Here is a 20533-nt window from a genome sequence, read left to right as displayed (position 1 = left end):
AAGAAAGAAAATGAAAAAAGATAGTTAAATTTCCTGAAAAACAAGGGTCCTGAACTATACTTTAAAGCTGTACTCATCAAAGTGAGACCACAAACTGACAGTTTCAGAATCATCTAAGAGTTTGTTAGAAGTACAAATTCTCCCACACTATGTTCTCAGACCTAGTGGACCATAATTTCTGAGAGTAAGGCTCCCCAGATGATTTCAATGCATGGCAAGTTTAAAGAGTGTTGTTTGTAAGTTCAGGGAGGACCTGGCAAAAAAATAAGAAAGTAACTGGTACATTCCAGGAGGTGGGAAATTACATTAAAAATAAGTGGCTCAGAATCCAGGAAACTCAAAATATGTCAGCAAAGAAGGTCTAGAACAATGGGCAACAGAGGAGGTACCCTGTTAGTTAAAGGTCTAATTCTAAAGGTTACCAGGAAGTCACACTGTAGAGCATGCTGAATGCAGACAGAGCAGTGCAACATAAACATTTGGACTCCAGGGTCACTAAGACCCAAGTTTTGAATATTAAGGAGAGAGAGCATTTATATAATAAAAGGTTAATATGCAAATCGACCAAATGATGGAATGACCAGTCGTTATGATGCACACTGACCACCAGGGGGAAGATGCTCAACGCGAGGCTGGAGAGTGCAGCAGCGGTGGTGGGAGCCTCTCCAGCCTTCACAGCAGTGCCAGCTTAGGCCCACTCCCCCTGGGGAACTATTAGTCAGAAATACCCTGAGGGGTCCTGGACTGTGAGAGGGCGCAGGCCGGGCTGAGGGACAACCCCCTCCCCACCCCACCCCCCAGTGCATAAATCTGATGCACTGGGCCTCTAGTACAGAGATAAAGAACACAATCATCATGCAATTCAGATTAGAGCTCCCATGGGATTCAGGGGAGAATCTCTTTTATCACCTGGAAGAAGATGAGCTCACCAGACAGGTGGGAAAATGGCAGAGGTCCTAGAGGTAAAACACGATCTACTCTGACCAGTGAGGTACCCTGGGAGTCAGCATCCTCATCTACAAAATGGAACTCCCATTTGACCCAGTAATCCCACTGCTAGGACTATATCCCAAGAAATTAGATACACCAATTAGAAAGGCTATATGCACCCCTATGTTCATAGCAGCACAATTTACAATAGCTAAGATTTTTAAACAGCCTAAGTGCCCATCAGCAGATGAGTGGATTAAAAACCTGTGGTATATCTACACAATGAAATACTATGCTGCTGAAAGAAAAACAAAAACAACTCTTACCATTCTCAACAGCATGGATGGACATGGAGAGCATTTTGCTAAGTGAAATAAGTCAGTTAGAGAAAGATAAATATCACATGATCTCACTCATTTGTGGAATATAATGAACAACATAAACTGATGAACAAAAATAGATCCAGAGACAGAGAAGCATCAAACACACTGTCAAACCTTAGAGGGAAGGCAGCGGGGAGCGGGGAGGGGGGGTTAAGTAATCAACCAAAGGACTTGTATGCATGTATATAAGCATAACCAATGGACACAGACACTAGGGGGGTGAGAGCATGTGCTGCATGCGGGGTAGGGCAGTAGTCCGGGGGAGGTCAATGGGGGGAAAACGAAACATATGGTAATACTTTAAACCAGCGGTTCTCAACCTATGGGTCGCGACCCCTTTGGTGGTCAAAGGACCCTTTCACAGGGGTCACCTAAGACCATCCTGCATATCAAATATTTGCATTACGATTCATAACAGTAGAAACATTACAGTTATGAAGTAGCAACGAAAATAATTGTATGGTTGGGTCACATGAGGAACTGTATTTAAAGGGCCAGAAGACTGAGAACCACTGCTTTAAACAATAAAGAATTTAAAAAAAACACACACACACATACTGAGTACCCACATAGCTTACAAAATATGCTAGCATTTGATTATGATTTAATATAATGTAATTACACATTTTAAAAATGAAAGAAAATAAAAATCCTGACCTAGTCAGTTTATAAGGGGACTTGGTGATGCCTCCTAATACAGTATCCAACCTGGAGGTCAGACACTCAGTACAATCCACGGGGTTTCTTTTCCATTCAGGCCAAGGCAGGGTAAAAGAAGGAAATAGGCATTATGCCCTCTCAGGCACTAGCTGGTAAGCTGCTGACTTAAACAGTGTTTTATCATAAAATGTTCACAGGGCAGCCTGATAAAGGAGTTCCTGTGGTTGATAACTCTCACACTTGGACGCATTACATTTCAAGACCTAAGCCTCCTTCACTTCCTGCTTCTCACTCTTACTTTTTCAGAGGGTCTGCAGGTTCTCAAGTTTATCTTGGTCACAGCTTTCTTTCTAAATGACACATAACAATTTCCACAGGCATAAGTACTCTAACTTCTTCTTTCAGAACAGGGCTTTTGGTTGCCCTGAGAATGGAACCAGTTCTACTCTTAGATGATCTGTTGGAAAGTGGACACAAATCAGTCCAGCTGGTTTGCTGGAGGTCTAAGGAATTTTGTCCTCTAAGATATGTTAACTAGGGTTGTTCAAAGGAAAACAAAGACCCAGAGTCAAATGAAAGCAAGCTGATGGCTTTCCCACCAAGCTTCCTAAAAGACATAGCATGCTAATGTACATTGTCAATACCTCAGAGGGTGTCAGAACATGCAGCACTTTCCAGGCTTATATGATCACTCTTTTCAGAGCAGTATCTCCTTGGATTAGTATTCATGAAAAAAATGAAGGGTCAAAGTATGATATAGGTAACCATCTATTACCCTAGAATCAACTCCTAGAAAGATAGTAAAGATGATAAAGAATTTTTGGTATGCTTTTTCATCTTCCCATTCACTACCCTACTCACTGTTATCTCCCTTTCCTCTACAAGCCTCTTTTCCTCACCACTCCTCAACACACACTGTTTTGTAAAGAATTTGCTAAACTAATCAGCACTCAATGAACTAACACTTTATTTTTCAGCACCCTACATATTAGTAAGTCTAATCCATCATCATTCCATTTGCACATCTTCTTTTATCCTAATCCCACTCATTCAAGGCCAAGTCAAATGTCCCTTTTCCTTGATCCCCTCCCCTCCATTCTAGTTGAAATGATCATTCTTTTTACTTCTATGAACTTTCTCAGTATAAAGTTTCTACTTCGTATTTTATAGTTAGTTGTGTGCTGTCTTGCCTTCCCCAGTTGGTTCACCCTCTCCCCTAATGCTTGCATACCTATCATCTTGTTTCAGCCTCACAACATGCTGGGAGGTAGAGAAAGCAAGAATAATTATACTCATTATACAAATACAATGTCACTTACTGGTTAAGAGAGAAGTTGGAGCCAGATTACCTGAGTCCAAGTCCTGGCTTTACCTTTAATGAACCAGGTAATCTCAAGCAAGTTGTATAATGTCTCTAGTTCTCAATTTTTCATCTATGAAATGGTTGCAATAACAGTACCATCCTCAGAAGATGGTTGTGAGGATTAAGTGAGTTAATGATGCAAAATGCTCAGAATACTAACTCAATAAGCATTAAGTAAAAGTCCCAGGAAGTTTAGAAGTGGCCAGGCCAGAATGTTCAGATTTAGGTCATATTTCTTTCCTCAAGAATGTTACATTTCCATATCACTCATCTATTCAATACATATTTTTGAGCTCATAAATCAGCCAGGTGTGACTCTAGGTAACTGGGAAACAAACATTACTGGACAACTGGGAAACAAAGAAGACAGACAAGGCTCTGAACTTATACACTAGCAAGGAGGAACCGGAGGCAGGAGGAAGTCCTTGCAAAAGTAAGATAACTAAACAAACAAGATCACAAAGTGTTTGTTTGTTTGTTTTGGTTTGTCCTCCTGTCATCCTCTCCATCCCAAGGATCCATTATCCCATTCTACTTTGACCAAAACTATACATAGAATGCTTCCTGGTTGACTTAAAGGTATACTTCTAGAGTTCAACATTTGTTTAAAACCAATTTCTCCAGGGAATGAGCCAGAAAGCATTCCTGAATTTTTTCTAATTATCCCGCACATGTATTTTGGGCCCTCCTTCCTCTACCTCAAAACCCAGGTGCTTCCTCAGTGGCTGACATGTGACTCAATAAAAGAATATTTTGTCTTGGCATTCAACAACCACGTCTAGACTTGCAACATGTTTTTATGTGATTTATTACCAGAGGGACATTTCACTACAAGAAAGTGTCATGCACAAAACTGTTGACCATTCTCTCCCTTCATAATCTCAGCTATTAAAAGAGTTATATAAAACTAATTCCATAATTTAATTCCTGGGGAACTTTGAAAATGATGCTTCTGCATCTACGTAAATAGTCATTTATCCTTTCTCCCATCTTTAAGACACATTTTTTTTTAGCTATGAGAAACATTTTCTCTAATTTGATTTTATTGTATTCAAACTTAAAGGCTTTTCATGTTTCTGGATCATTTGTCATGCATACAATCTCTACCTAGATTTATAATTCACCTGTTTATCTTCCTACCCCACCATTCTGGGGAATACACACAGAGATGTGCCCTGCATGGTGAATGAAGGTGGTAATCGCTGTGGGTGTCTGAGATGGAGCGAAGCAGAGAGGGATGCAATAACTAAAATTCCAAGTGGTGGGTGTCCACCCTCCTTCCCAAACTGGCTGAAACTCCAGTGCTTAAGCAATAGCACTCATATCTTTAACCAAAAGAGCTGAAATATCTGCCAAAGCTTCTATACTTCCCTATATCTGTACTTGTTGGGTTTTTTTATATTTTTAATTGATTTCAGAGAGGAAGGGAAAGAAAGAGAAAGATAGAAACATCAATGATGAGAGAGAATCAAGATCAGCTGCCTCCTGCATGCCCCACTTGGGGTTTCAGCCCACTGCCCAGACATGTGCCCTGACCAGAAATCCAACCATGACCTCCTGGTTCACAGGTCAATGCTCAACCCCTGAGTCACAATGGCCAGGCTCTACTTGTTCTAAATAATGGTCTTTGCTGACCTGCAATCTATTAAATTGGAACGGTGATTAAGATTAAAAAGATGCAAAAATTAAAATCAGACCTAGATGTGATCTAAGCTGGTGGTACTGCACTCAGCTCTCATTCTGGAGAATCCTTTGCCACTAAAACAACTTCCATGGAGGCCTCACAAAAGCACAGATAGAACCTGCGGCTGGATTAGCCAAGATCTGTTGCCATGGCGGAAATAAGCCATCAAGTCAGGGAATGCTGACTCTAGATCGTCCAGTAGAGTGGTTGTCAATAGGTAGGTAAGTTGGTTGTTTAAGCAGTGGAATCATTTATTTAAATGAAATAGTATATAAAACTAAATTAAAAGAAATGCAAGAGTGGAGTTACTCAGGTGGAAGGTCCCTGAGTTCTCAGTGTTTGCTTTGCACCCCATCATCTGAGACTGTACATCCACCCAAAACCTTGGGGATCCTTGAAGCCTAAGTTTAAAATCACTGATCTGATCTAAGTGCAACATTGACAATTCTTCAGAGGAAACTAAGGCCAGAGATCAACAGTGGTCCATGGACACAGAGATAGTATCAGAGCCATATACATGGTTCTTGTAAGAAACCATGGTGCTTTTTCCAAAATATACAACATTTATGTTCTATGATCCTGCAGTTTTAGTAGGATGAAGAATTTGATAGAACCAATATGCTAAGCAAAATGTTTAAATGCATCTAAGGTTAAGGAGTGGGCAATGGCAAATAAGGCCACGTGAATTATACCTTGGGAAACCCCACTTGGAGAAATACAAACATCCACTCTATATGTGAAAAGTTTCAAGTGATGGTTATGTAGTCAAAATAACAAAACTACATAGGAGAATTGTTTTTAGTTGTAATACATAAATGTGTCAGGCACAAAATCAAACCACTCTAAAACGATGTGAAACCCATTCAATTCTAAGTATAGAAAAACACAGCAGCATTTATGTAAGGTGTGGGAGACATGTAACCCAAATGTGTTTCTTGGGTTAGTAACTTGAAGTAGAAATTCACTAAAAAAGTGTGAGAAGCCTACAAGAAAGAGCATTGAGCAAAAAAACATTGTGAGGCACATTAGATATAATAGTCATATGATTAACAAACTGTCACATCAAACTTTCCCACAACGTGGGAATACTTTGACACTTCATATTTTTAAATCTGACATTTTGATTCATTACTGTAAATAGCACGTTGGGTAAAATATTGTGACAAGGAACAGATCATATATATACATATATATGCACTCTATATATTACACGTGAATATTTTCCCTAGCTCTGTAAGACTTTAGAATACAGGAAACTTTTTCTTACAGTGACAGTTTGGGTCAATATGTAAACAGGCTATTGCATTCCTAAACTACCCATTTCTCTTGTAAGTAGGCAGATGGACAATGTTTCCTCATTCCACAGAAAGCCTATGAAGCAGAGGGATCTCAAAAGTGATAGAATGACTTCTAACAAGATTTGGATTACGCCTGCCAACTCAAGTGAAAGATGTTATAAAACTTGTTTTAATTGAAAGCACCTGAGTTCACAAAATTCATTGCCACCAACATACGTAAAACATTTCTCGTGTCTTCAGGGGGCTCCCAGTCTACTCAGAGAAGCAGAGACACACATATACAATTCTAAAGTAAGGCTGACTGCTTCAAACACACAACAAGGGTACAAAATGCTGCTATTTTTCCTTTTTCTTTTTTTCCTTTCCTTTAGTGTGTATGGGCATTGCTTATAATGAATAACATGATTTCTAAATCATTGTTCAGAGCAAACTGATTCAATTGAATTAAACAAAGTGTGGGCATCAAAGGGGAATGAAAAAAATTAGAAAGCTTGCAAGAATACCCAGATCCCCAAGACAAACTTTGTTCTCAAAGAATATATAAAGATAGTGTTTGCTCCCCATCTAATACCAAACAATACAATTTTACAACTTTTCACTTCACCTATAGCTGTAAAACAAAATATAAACTGTCCATCCTCCTGAATATCCAAGTTTCTATTTCAATTTTTTTTAGGTAATTCTAAAATTATGTACTTTCAAAGTCCAGACAACTTTATAAACACACACACACACACACACACAACACAAAAAATAGATTTACAAGCATATCTATCTTATGTGTTTTCTCTCTGGGAATTATGTCATTATTATTCAACTCATTTTCTTTAAACACCTTGAAAAAAGTTAGATACTGAAAGAAACAAAGACATATATATAATCAAGATATTGTATTCGCTACAAATAAGCTTTGCTTCTGTACTAAAATTTAAATTAGGTACTGATGTTCTTCCTCAGAATATAATTTAAAAGGAAAAAAAAAAGACTGCTCCACATTTGTGGTTTTCTAGAAAGGATGCAGAAATGCTATCAATCAAACTCGTCCAAATCACATAAAAGTTAGAAAAGTGTAATAGATATTATTTAATGAATATGACAAATCTTGAGGAAAACCTACAAAACATCAATATCAACCAAAATCTAGACTTTAGCTACAGCACTAAAAAAAATATTGCATCCTTCTTTGTAATTAAAAAAAAGTGCTCTCATTTTTTTTTCTTAGCTAGATGAGTCAATTCATTTAGGGTAGAAGGCTTTGCTCCCGATATGCTGAATGTATCCAGATTTATTCAAAGTTGAAAGAGTCTTATACACTATTTTGAAGTCCATTTCAAACTAAATAATATAGCAAATAAGCAAATTAAAGCATACAGCAGTTTTCCTCCTGACTTACGGGGGGCGGGGGGCGGGGGGGATCAGCACAGCATTGTTCAAAACATTACAATAAGTCATTGTGGGAAACTGAGTCCTTATAATTAATTTTCTAAATTCTGAAGGGGTAGGTTATAACCTTAAAAGATTGGAGACTCCTCAATAGAAGCTGAGCCACTGTTATGGAACCACCCTTCCTTAAGTTCTGGGAAGGAGCAGAAGTAACATCATAACATTTGAAGACAGAAGACCCAGATGCAAATAAATCTCCACCATCTATTACTTGAAGTGAATTTGGGCAGCTTACATGACTTTAATTTCTTCATTGTAAAGTGAAGATAATACTAGACAGCATACTGAGTTTTATAAAAATTACGATTCTACAAGAAATCTGACGGAATCCAAATTGGTGAGAACGCTGTTCCCCAAAATCAAAATTTGCCCATTTTTACTGTCAATTAATAAAAAATTTTAAGAGATCACCTGAATTCAACTCAGTTCAGCTCAATAAAAATTTACTCAATGTTCATCATATGTGAATTAAGACTATGCCAGGTCCCATGATTGAAAGATGGGAGAGGGTGTATAAGGGGAAGTGAAGGAGGGAGCAAGAAAGGAATGGAATATGGTCACAATTTCTGCCCCAGGACCCCATAATCTTGTGGATGAGAAAGCATTTCATATATGAACTACCTGAAGAATACGTAATACTGTAAAGTAAAATAAATAAATAAATAAATAAATAAATAAATAAATAAATAATAACCAAAAAGTGGTGCTGACAGTGGCTCTTATGGTAGTTTAATGCCCAGTCTTACTTAAGATCAAAAGGGAGCAATAAACATGATTTTGTTTTCCCCTGCTCCTCTGAGCATCTACTTCTCAGTGACCAATCTGGAATCTGACAGAAAAGACTCTCTGCAGATGGGCACTGCTGAGTGGCACCCCGGGCATTTACCCTGGACATCAATCGCCCCCACACTACCCAGATCATTTCCTCCTCTGCCCATTCCTAGCGACAGCAATGTGCCCAGGCCTGGTTCACCTCCATCCACACAGCCTTCCAGGCTGAAAAGGGCCCTTGGGAAGGAATAAGTGTGACAAAGTCTTAACATTTGAGGGCTGGGAATCAGGAGACCTGCTATCCTGCCCCAGCCTTGCCCCCACTTCACTCTGTGACCTTGAGCAAGTCACTCCCACTCAATGAACTTCAGCAGCTTCACCCATGAAACGAGAGCAGAGGATATTTAAAGCCCTTCTTGGTCCTAAACATTCAATGCCGGTGCCCTCACCTACAGCTTCCAACAGTCTCCAAGTGACAACTGAGGGCTCGCCAGTCACACAGCTCCCACAGAGGCACTGACATGACCACATCAATGGTTTCTATTGTGGGGAAGGTCAGGGACTCCTTCAGAAAATAGCTGATCTAAACAGAGCCCAAGGAGTGTCATGGCAACACTGCTCGCAAGCTGCCAGAGGTAGGGAGGAAACGCAGCCAATCTGCGTGTGCAGCTGCCACATTTCAGAACAGCACTCAAACCTCGTTAATATCATCTTGCTTAATACTGAGTCCCATAGATCATAAGCTATTTTTACTGTGTATTTAACAGATTTGTATGTCGCCTTCCCTGCCAGCATTTTCACAGTCTGGGACAGAGGACTCTGCCATCAGAGAGCCTTCAGGACCGAAGGCCACCCAGGGTTAACTCAGAAGAAGGAGGGAAGGGAAGAAGAAAGATGAATAGAAGGAAGAAAAACATACTCAGTGGTGTTGGAGGCTCAGAGGAGGAGGGTGTAATATGTAATAAAGGTGAGAACAAGCCAATACTACAAACACTCAAGTGTGAGGTCCTCAAGTCCCAGCTCTCCAAAGACTCAGTGCTGGATATGTAGAGAGAGTGTGGGAGACCCGAGTCCTCTCTTGTACTTGGGTCAATACATGCCCTGCCACCACCTCAGTTTTGATCACAGCCTCTGCTTGCTTTCCCTGGCCTTCACAGTCTTAGAGTCATCACATGGACTGCTCTGCAAAGCCCTATGCCCACATTTTAGGAGGTAAGCGCATATCCACTACTGTGTGCTCTTCAGAGCGTATAGGGAAGGGCTTGTGCTAAATGTCCTGCGTACAACCTGGCTTCCCTCATGTAGGAATGGGAATTCTACCTAGAACAACTGATCAAGCTAATCAATGTAAAAGCACCCGTCACATAGTAGATACCCAATAATCGTCTGCTGCTTTCCATCTGTTTCATACAGCAGTAGAGCCATGTGTACCACCCTCATCCTCAATGGTCTTCATAGAAAGGAGCAACCCAGACAAGGCCTGCTAAGTGGGGAGCAGGAGCTCGGGCCCCAACCATCCCTTTACTAATTGGTCAGATAGGGGCACCAGTCTCAGACCTGCTGCTATCTGGGCAAGAAAAGTAGGGTAAGTCATTTTTTTCCTTGGAGGGGGTCTCAACTAAACAGATGATTTTCATGTTCCTTTCTAGCTCTGAAAGTCTATAAGCTTGTAAGTCTCATATGCATCTTAAAAACAAGCAACAAGCAAGGGGTGGGGGGGAACACCGAAGAACACAATTATGTGCTTCTTTATTGAGCATAATGTCCAGGGCACTATGCCAGGAGCTAAAGAAAATTCAGAGAAGCAGAGAGTAGTCCTAAGATTCAGAAACCTAATATGTGTATGCAGGAGACAAGGGGAGAGAGGAGGAGAGCAAACATGGAAAAATGGCAATATAAAATAGAGTTTAATTATAAAACAACGTCCCATGCTAATGCTAAGATTATACTTCAGAGCCCAGGGGTAGAGAGAGAAGACTTTGCTGGGAGGAAGCACATGCACTAGTCCTCCAGGCAGAAAGGCAAGGCCCACACAGGCAGAAATGAAGCAAGGTGGCATTTCATCAGAGCCAGTCCTCTCCAGTGGAAGATCATCAGTAACTAAGATGATTAAATGTCTTATTTGTTTTATGTCTTAGATCATTTTAGAATTATGTTTCATACATTAAAGGCTAATAATAATGACCATTACAGTAATAACGGTCACCCCAGCCACCCATCATCATAATGCTATGTGGGGCAGTAGGGAGAGCACTGGGATAGGGAACAGGACATTGGGTTCTGGGCCCCGTGCCATTGACACCATCAGCTGCCAGGGTTCAGCCAAATGGCTCACTGGCTGTGGAATAAGAGAGCTTGTAGAATTCCAGTTGGAGCTCTTGAGGCTCCTTGAGAACCAAATTGCTAAAGCTCATGTTTTGCAGATAAAGAGACCAAGGATCACCAGAATATAAGTGATTTCTCTCAAATACACATTTCTGTCATCTATGCCCAGTTCTCTGGATAAAGCTGGTACTCGCCTGCTTCTGGGTCTCACCTCAAGCTGATCCTTACCTGCCAGAAATTTCCACTCAAGTCCCTGTAATATGACATCAAAGTCCATGTAATCATTTCTCAAAGCCAACTCCAGTCTCTGCTTTGTAATATAGCCCTAAGTATAAGGAGTCCCCCAAATTCTCTCATTCACATAGTATAATTACTGAGCTCACATATCACACTGAGTATTGGCTGGCCTGAATCAAATTAACCTCTCACACCTGCCAGCTCCCTCCTTCAATTTCTTAGGAAGCCACCTTGCTTGGTAGGTGCTAAGCAAATGCTTTATTAAGTCAGGTTGTTCTGGAACCTTAGTTTTCTGACACTCAGCCAAGTATCTAAGTTTTCTGACACTCGGCCACCTCCGATCATCACAAGCCAAAGTGTGTGCAATCCCCAGAGCAGCCAAAATAGTTTCAACTACCTCCAAATCCATCAAGCTATTTATCAGACTGACAAAACGTGTAGCAAGAAAGAAGAGACGTAAAGGAAAGGAGACTAGAAGCAAAGGGCATGTGCTACAAATAGAGTAACAGGAGTACTCGTATTATCATTCCAGTTTTATAAGAAAGAAATGTCCAGTGCAGAGAGTCAATGGCTGGCCCAGGGTCGACTACAGAGCCCCAGTGGGACAAGGAGGTTCAGTTCTGCATTTAAAAAGGCACTGATTTTCCCCCTTGCAGTAAACTGGCAGATGGAAGTCTCAACACTTAACCATCAGCTGGGCAGGCCCATCCAGTCTACAGCAGAGGGTGAAATACATCTGCAAAGGAAGAGCATAAAAACAGCCATCTATAGCAGTGATGGCAAACCTTTTGAGCTCAGCGTGTCAGCATTTTTAAAAACCCTAACTTAACTCTGGTGCCGTGTTACATATAGAAATTTTTTGATATTTGCAACCATAGTAAAACAAAGACTTATATTTTTGATATTTATTTTATATATTTAAATGCCATTTAACAAAGAAAAATCAACCCAAAAAAATGAGTTCACGTGTCACCTCTGACATGCGTGTCATAGGTTCGCCATCACTGATCTATAGCAAAGATTTTATACTGAAGGACACTCAGCCAGTAATGTTGGAGTGAAAGCAGTCAGAAAGATTTAGGAGGCAGACCTGTGTAATTCCAGAGGCAATCCAAAGCACATATCATATGGGAATTAAAAAACAAAAACAAACTTTTAACCCATGAGAACTCAGATGCCAGCACATGCAGCAATGGCCCCAGCCAGACAGCAAAGGCATATTGGCACCACTGTAATTTGTCCATTCACCAATATGCTTCCCAAAAAAACACCCATATGCTTTCTGTTAGCTTCCATATGCTTTTTTAGCAAGGAAACTAAAACATTTCATTAGTTTTCAGTAATTAATAATTACTTATTTCACAATAGTCACCCTCATTAAAAAACGAAAATAACTGATTAAGCTGCAGGATCCTGGCTTTCAACTCAAGCTTTTATATATTTTTTTTAAAAAAAAATTCTCCCCCTCTAGGAATTGAGTAATAGAGTAAAACAGCCAGTGTGGAAATATTCACACTACAGAGAATGAAGAGTTATCATACACACACAGCCCAGCATTCCTCTCGACTGAGACATCACAGTTTAATGAAAAGAACATGGATTCGGAACAGAAAGACTTGGGATCCAATCCCAGTTTGACCCCTGGTGAATAGGACTTCTGAGGAAACATAGGGCGTTGAAAAGATAAAGCCCGCTGCATGCCTTCAACCAGCCTTCAAGTATTCCCAGGGAGCAACTTCACAGGATTTCTTCCCACTATTGCAAAGCATGGGTAAGGCATGCCCAGAATGCTGGCAGCATGCCCATCGTTGTCAGCAGGCCATGGCCAATAGCCTTGAAATTGATCTGGGGCCTGCAACATTCCTTTTCATATTCTAATGAGCATATGAACTACCTGGGGATCTTGTCAAAATGCAGATTGAGATTCAGGAGGTTGGGAGTGTGGCCTAAGATCTGCATTTCTAACAAGCTCCCAGTGAGGTGGATATTCCTGGTCTTCAAACCAAATGTTGAGAAGCAAAGATCTAAAAAGTATCAAGATAAAGATAGGAAATGGCATCTATAAAAACAGCACAGCAGTGCCTGTCTCACTATGATGAGGATCATTAATTATATTGCCAACAGTGCTTCTGAGTATTGAACAGCACAAAAGTATTTCACTTATCATAACAACAGTCCTGTCAGTCAAGTATGATTTCCATTTTACAGACAATAAAACTGAGATCCAAAGAAACCAAGTAATGCATGCAAGGTCATGCAGCTTCATATGCTGTTTTCCCAATTCAGGTATATGTGCCTGTCTGTGTGAGTATAAGTCGAGAAAGATAGAAAATCAAAACAGTAGATATCATAGTAGAGTGCTGGAATGAAGTCTGGTTCTTGTTCTGCCTCCGTGTCCCCATCTGCAAGATGAAGGTGTTGCCCTAACCATCCCTGAGTCCTCTTCCCTCTCTGACACCAACTTGGCTCCCATGTCTCCCACATATACTCACAGTGGGTCGTTAAGCACTGAGCATTAACTTCACACATGTGGCAGTCATTACATCTTGGCACGATCCAATTTCTAGCTGCTCACATCTGCATTTGTGCTGATTTATGCATGGTCAGAAGTCTATCTCTGTTAAAATCCCACACTCAATATAACAGAGAGAAAACAACAAATGGATTCCCCAAGGAATTAAAATTCCAATTCAGCTGATAACTCACTATACGATCAGGGTAATTTGACCCTTATCACTCTTTGTCACCTCCATCTCTCACTTACAAAAATGGAGGAAGTGAAACCACTAAACTGAGAGGAGTTTTTTAAAAAGGAAAAATATGAGTTATTTATAACACAGTTTATACAACTATCCAACATTTCTGATTCTACATTAAGGTACCAGATAAGCATTTAATTAATTACCTGTCATATAATTGATTTCTAAGGGTTATAGTATTGCTTCACTGTTCCTATTTGTATTCAGTATTATCTCTGCAGATACATTATTTGGGAGCAAATCTAGATTTAAATCCCGACTGTGCTATTTATTAGCTGTATGACTTTGGGCAAATTATTCAACCTCTCTGATCTTAGTTGCTGCATATGAAAAATGGGAAAAATAATTTCTATGTTATGAGATTAAATGAAATAATATATTAAAATGGCTGACATTTAGGATATTGTATGATATAACTAATTGTGCTGAGTATTGAACAGCACAAAACGAGTGAATGAATGAATGAAGCAAGCAGGATAGGATTTTCAATAGTAAAACATCACTCATTAGTTTGACACAAGTAAAAGGCCAGAGTCATGCTCATAAATAAGGCTGAGACTTCGAGTAGAAAAATATGTGAATTATGGGAAAAAATCCCACAACAACAGGAAGCGTATGTTACTCAAATGTCACCTCTGACTTCCCACTCTAAAATTATCTTTTGCTTAACCTAGAACCTAAGTATGGCCTTCAAAAGGTCTACAAAATTGAAAGTATAGACAACATTTTCTAACCTTTTTATAGATTCATATATGAGCTCCCAAATATTCCATATCCCTCTCCCCTACTCCCAAACACACACACACTCACACATACATATATGCTTGTGCATTCCCACAGACACACACACACACACACACACACACACACACACACACATAAAAAACAACGGTATTAGCCAAATACCTTTACAGAAAGGGTAAACTGTCAACTGAGCAAGAAATAATGACTTCCAATTCAGAGAGAGGGGAGCTGAATTCAAGACCAGACTTGGGGGCAAACTTGCTATGGGACTGAGGGCAAAACAGAGATTCATGAAAACCAGGGCTGGGGGAAACTTTGTTCTCAGCTGTTCTACCCTCCTCCTTCTCCCATCCCATTCATGGAGAAAGTAAGGTTCAAAGGAAGATCATCCCTTCACCAAAGTCATATCCAATAAATTATATACAGAATTTGAACCTCACACTCAATGAAATGATTTCCACAGTCTGTATCTCAGTATTAGGAGGACCATGAGTAGTGTTTATATCCAGAGGCTTCTACATTATCTTCTAATTAATAAATAATTACTATTCTCTTCTCTGGACCTAGAAATGTCATGAAAACATGAGTTTGGTTTTGGCAAAGTTCATTCCAGCTGCTTCTCAGTCCCAGCCTAGTCCCACAAGAGTAAGGCAGAGAGAAAGCCTGAAAGTGAGAGACGCTGTTATTAATCTTGTGTAGCACGGCAACTGGGAATTGCAGGCCTTGAGCTATATTTCTCTCTGTTGGCTATTATTCTCCTGTTCTCTTGATTATTATTCCTTCATCTGTCTTCCCTTTATTGATGTTCCCAACTATGCACAGCAAACAGCTAAGAGCTCATCCTCAGCTTCCTATCATTCATTGGATCAGAAAACGGGTGGAGGAAAGAGATCAGGTTATGGAGAAGAGAAACATGGGAAAAGATGACTTATTTTTATTTTTCTAACCAGAAACTTGATGTTACTGGAGGTAGTGGATGACCAACACATAAATGCCCAATCAATTCAAATGTATAATTACAAGCTCCTTTAGTATGTAAAAGATTCAAAAGCTAAATAGAAAAATAACTACTTTCACACAGGGTCTCTCGTAGAGTCATAGAATTTTCCTATGACTTTGGAAAGTAGCAGCAGAAGGGAGAAAGAAGGGGCTAGGTCGGAAGTAACATCACAGATAATAAGACATTTAACTAGAAGCAATGCCTTTATCAACTGGTCCTACTCCATCTGTTGTGAGATGTTGAAGTGGGCCCTGGAGAGAAAAAGTGACTTGGCTAAAGGACATGATCTGAACTGGGATTAGAATTTGATTCTCATGACTTCTGGTTCACATACCATAACATAAAACATACTGCTTCACTCCCCAAAACAATGCTATCCTATCCAGATAACTACAAAAGATAATTTAATTTAAAACTACTGCCTCTATACCCACCTCAGAAAACAATAACTGATGAATTTGATTTAAGGCAGACTAGGGCTGTTCCATCAAATTGTAATAAACAAGTCACTTTAGCAATATAAACAAGTCCATGAAAATTAATTGGGTATTATTCATCCTTGCTAATAAATCAGACTGTGGAAAACAGGAATAATCAACGGTGTTCAGGAGGCCAGAAGCCGGTTCTCGTTCAAGTACAGATCTTGCCTATTAAAGAACATTGGGTATCAGCTCAAAATAGTAAACAGGGTATACAGTTTCAGATTCCATAAAGTGCAGCTTTAAATAGTCTTGGTTTGGAAATGGGACAGGGAACACACCACAGTCAGTGGATCAACGTTAAGAGCAGAGAAAAACAATGATTATACTCATTAAGTGGGTACCTGTTGACACATCTACTGTCAAGTCTAATTATTTATTTAAACTGTTATTCTCTCTTCATTACTGCCACTGATACCAATTCTTACCACAAGATTATTTTAAATTCTATAGCAGGTCCTAAGATATTCCCTTCTCCATTTTCCAAAGGTTATTTGGAAAGATTTTATCCTTCTCTCCCCACCAGCACCTACCTCCAAAATTCAGAAGATATAAAGAGATGGATAAATGATAGATAGATAGATAGATAGATAGATAGATAGATAGATAGATAGATAGAGCAAGATAGATAGGAAATCCCTCTTTCTTACGAGCAATTTTTCCAGGCTTGATTAAATCCCTATTTGTAGTTTCAATATGGGGTTTCAGTGAAAAGGAGGATGGCAGTTTACCATTTTTTCAAAGCTTATTCTATTAATATTTAACAATTTGCACTTGGAGAAAAGTTAATATAATGTTTGCAGTTACTAAATGAGTAAGTTAGATCTCTAACAGAGCTATTAAAATCTATTATTATATGTCTACAGTCATTCTTTTATGATATATTTATCCATGAAAATACATGAAATACATGAGAAAGGAGACTTTTTCAGGGGTATTTTATGGACTATAGAGGGATTGAATGATGGGCAGGAGCCATTCTTGTATTTTTAGCCACTACCATTTCTTGTAACCCTCTCTTTGCAGTCATGAGAATAAAATCTAACTAACACAAGTGGCTGCTACATCTGATCTAATTATAGAGGAGTTTAGCCATCCATATACCACCCGCCTTATTTGCACATGACATGTTTTTTATTCAATTTTATGGTGAATATTAGCTTTGAAAATCATATTAATGTAAAACCATAATTTCCACTTAATTCTAAATCACTAACTCCTACAAATATGGAGCCATGTCGATAAACTTCAATTCTTTTCAATGTCTATGTAGCTAAAGTCATGTTACAAGTTCAAGATCATGTAAGATCATGAAAATAACATAACAAAGAAATAAAAATATTAAGCAGAAGCATTTACATTATTTTTATGTTGATATCAGATCTTCCAAAAAGATGCTAGGATACCAATCCTATAGTTAGGAATACCATATTAACTACTACCCCTCTTTTTGCGTAAGACTTCTAAATGATGTCATAGAACTCGGCAGAGAGAACCTGGAAGTGAAGATATCAGCTAGTTAAGAGGTAGGAAAAATTCACATTCTGAAACTTTTACAACTATCATGCTTCTTTCAATTTTTTTTTCTGGCATCCATTTTCTGGACAAACTTGAGAAGAATGTATTCTTCAGGGAAAGGCCAATCTCCTTCACACAGGTCCTTTAAGAGAGTAGCATGCAGATATTATGGGTCCTGGATTTCAAGACTCTAACTCATTTTATTATTCCCAGGAATTATGGTTGTTGTAACCTTGGATTATATATTTTTGAGATGTTTTGGGGAGCAGATAAGAGATGGCGATGGACCTAATTAGTAAAGTTTGGTCCCTTCAGAGCCGGGTAAAACTGGCAGCAAAATGGAATGAAAAATGCACTCAAAAAGGGGGCCAGGAGCCAGGCTGGCATGGCTCAGTGGTTTAGCATTGACCTAAGAACCAGGAGGTCATGGTTGAATTCCTAGTCAGTGCACATGCCTGGTTTCAGGCTCTATTCCCAGTGTGGGGTGTGCAGGAGACAGCCGATCAATGATTCTCTCTCATCATTGGTGTTTCTATCTCTCTCTCCCTTTCTCTCTCAAACAACAAAAATATATTTTTTTAAAAAATAGGGGCCAGGAAACTAGAGAGAAAGTCCTCCTGTCACATGGTATTGAAGCATACAAGATGACAATAGATAAGAACATTCTAGTACATAGCATATTATAAACACTTAATACTCATTAAATCAAAATCTTCTGCATGGCCCAGATTTTTGAGCTTTTGGTATTAAACCTTAAGGAGTAAGAATGGAAAGGGAAAATTAAGTCAAGGAGACATAAAGGGAGGGCAGTTCATTGTCTTGATCATTCTTCAGTTTGGGTGCTCATGAAAGACCTTTGTGTTTCTTCTGTTGGGAGTGAAATCAACTTTAAACATTATTGCCTACGATGCCTATTAGCATTTCATAAGCACGAAGTCAATCCTCTCTTACCTCGTAGGATGGTCAGTGGACACAAGCTTCAGCAAACTTCAACACTAGTCTGTAAATGAAAGATTGGGTAAAAATTACTCTTAGGTACTAAGCCATATTTATTTCTAAATAATCATAAACTCTTATATCTACATAGTGGTTTCTTGTTTTGCAAAACATTTTCACATTCGTATTCGCATTTCACCCCACACCAACCTGATGAAGAAGCAGGAAGAGATTATTCTACTGACTTCATAGGTGGGGAAACAAAAGCTCACTGAGGGATAGAGAAGATGAGAAGGGAACCAACATCTCTCTCACAATAAACTGCACAAATACCATGTGAAGTGGGTATTATTGTCTTCATTTTATAGATGTGGAAATGGGGTTCAGGAAAGGTAAGTAACTTGCCAAAACTACATAGTACAGTATAGGGCAGGGTATGATTTTGGACCCTCTGGTCTAGTGATCTTTTTCCTTATACCTCAGTTTCTCCTAATAAATGAGGTTGGGAAAACACAGAGACTTAACAGCTCATTGACTTGATCTACTAGATTGGTTAAAGGGGGAATAATAAGATAAAACTAACTATTTGACTGACATGAGGAAGTAGGACACACACACACATGGGATTTAGAGCTAGTCAAACTTGTCTTCCTCTCACCAATGGCCTTAGGCAAGTTACTATCTGAGTGTCAATTTCCTTATATGTAAATGAAGATTATAATATCTGCTTTATAGCCAAAGCTCACTTAAACATTATTTGGAAAATTTTCCTCCATTATTTCATAACAATATATATGGACAGTGGTGATACACACAACTATAATATTTCTTTCTATGAGCCTGTTTTTATGATGAAACAATGATGCTATAAAAATGATGATCACATCCCCAGTGGGAGATGTGCAGGAGGCAGCTGATCGATGTTTCTCTCTCATCAATGTTTCTAACTCTCTATCTCTCTCCCTTCCTCTCTGTAAAAAATCAATAAAATATATTTTTTAAAAAAGACTGCAGACATATCTCAAGTCCTTTTAAAGTTTGTGCTTATATAATGCCTTAGGTTCAGAGAGATGGTGCTTCTAATAAGACTGCAATGAAAGCATTTGCTTTACTACAATGGATAGATTTACTGAGAATTATAAGACCTCTAGGAAGTTTTTGTAATATATACCATTTTCATATAAGACTCAAATCAGATTAAGAACAGAACATGGGCCTGGCCAGTGTCTCTCAGTGGTTGAGCATTGGCCTATGCACCAGGAGGTCACTGGTCAGGGCATATGCCCAGGCTGCAGGTTCTATCCCCGGCATGGGACATGCAGGAGGCAGCTGATAGGTATTGATGTTTCTCTTTCTTAGATGTTTCTATCTCTCCCTCTCTTCCTCTCTCCCTAAAATTCAATAAAACATTTTTTTTAAAAAAGAATAGAACATGATAGATAAGATGCACTACAAAAACTCCTTGTCATATGCCACCAAAATCAAAACATTAATCATGTGGAAAATATTGCATGACTGTTTTTGTTTTTCTTAATGATTTTTAAATTAATTTTTAGAGAAAGAGGAAGGGAGAGGGAGAAAGGGGGGAGGGAGAGAGAGAGAGAGAGAGAGAGAGAGAGAGAGAGAGAGATTTTTGAGAGAGAGAGAGAGAGAGAGATTTCAATGTGAAAGGGAGACATTGATCAATTGCCTCCTGCATGTCCCCTATAGGGGACAGAGACTGCAACCTGGGTATGTGCACCAACCAGGAATCGAACTAGCAACCCATCCATGCATAGGATGATGCCCAACCAACTGAGCCCCACCTGCCAGGGCCTGCATGACTGTCTTATCTCAAATAATTGTCATTATAACCCCAATTTTACCAACAAGGAAACCAAATATCAATGATTACATGGTTAATATGAAACAGATAAAAAAAATAACCATGTGCCTTGACACGGAAACCAGTAAGGACCCTCCCACTCACAATGCAGCCTCCCATTCGGGAGTGCTCTACTTGT

At 39.2% G+C, this 20533-nt stretch overlaps 1 protein-coding gene across 6 annotated transcripts in view; it reads right to left on the bottom strand.

The window, feature by feature from the left end:
- Positions 1-20533, bottom strand: part of LPP (LIM domain containing preferred translocation partner in lipoma) — a 653115-nt gene that overhangs the window by 457976 nt on the left and 174606 nt on the right. For all 6 annotated transcript variants that reach the window (XM_006765861.2, XM_006765860.2, XM_006765862.2 and 3 more), the window contains one exon: positions 18546-18594. The gene's annotated coding sequence lies outside the window, so the exon portion shown is untranslated. The remainder of the gene's footprint in view (positions 1-18545; positions 18595-20533) is intronic.

Source organism: Myotis davidii, unplaced genomic scaffold (genome assembly GCF_000327345.1).
Source record: "Myotis davidii unplaced genomic scaffold, ASM32734v1 scaffold41, whole genome shotgun sequence".
Taxonomy (NCBI): domain Eukaryota; kingdom Metazoa; phylum Chordata; class Mammalia; order Chiroptera; family Vespertilionidae; genus Myotis; species Myotis davidii.
This window is presented reverse-complemented; position numbering and strand designations above follow the sequence as displayed.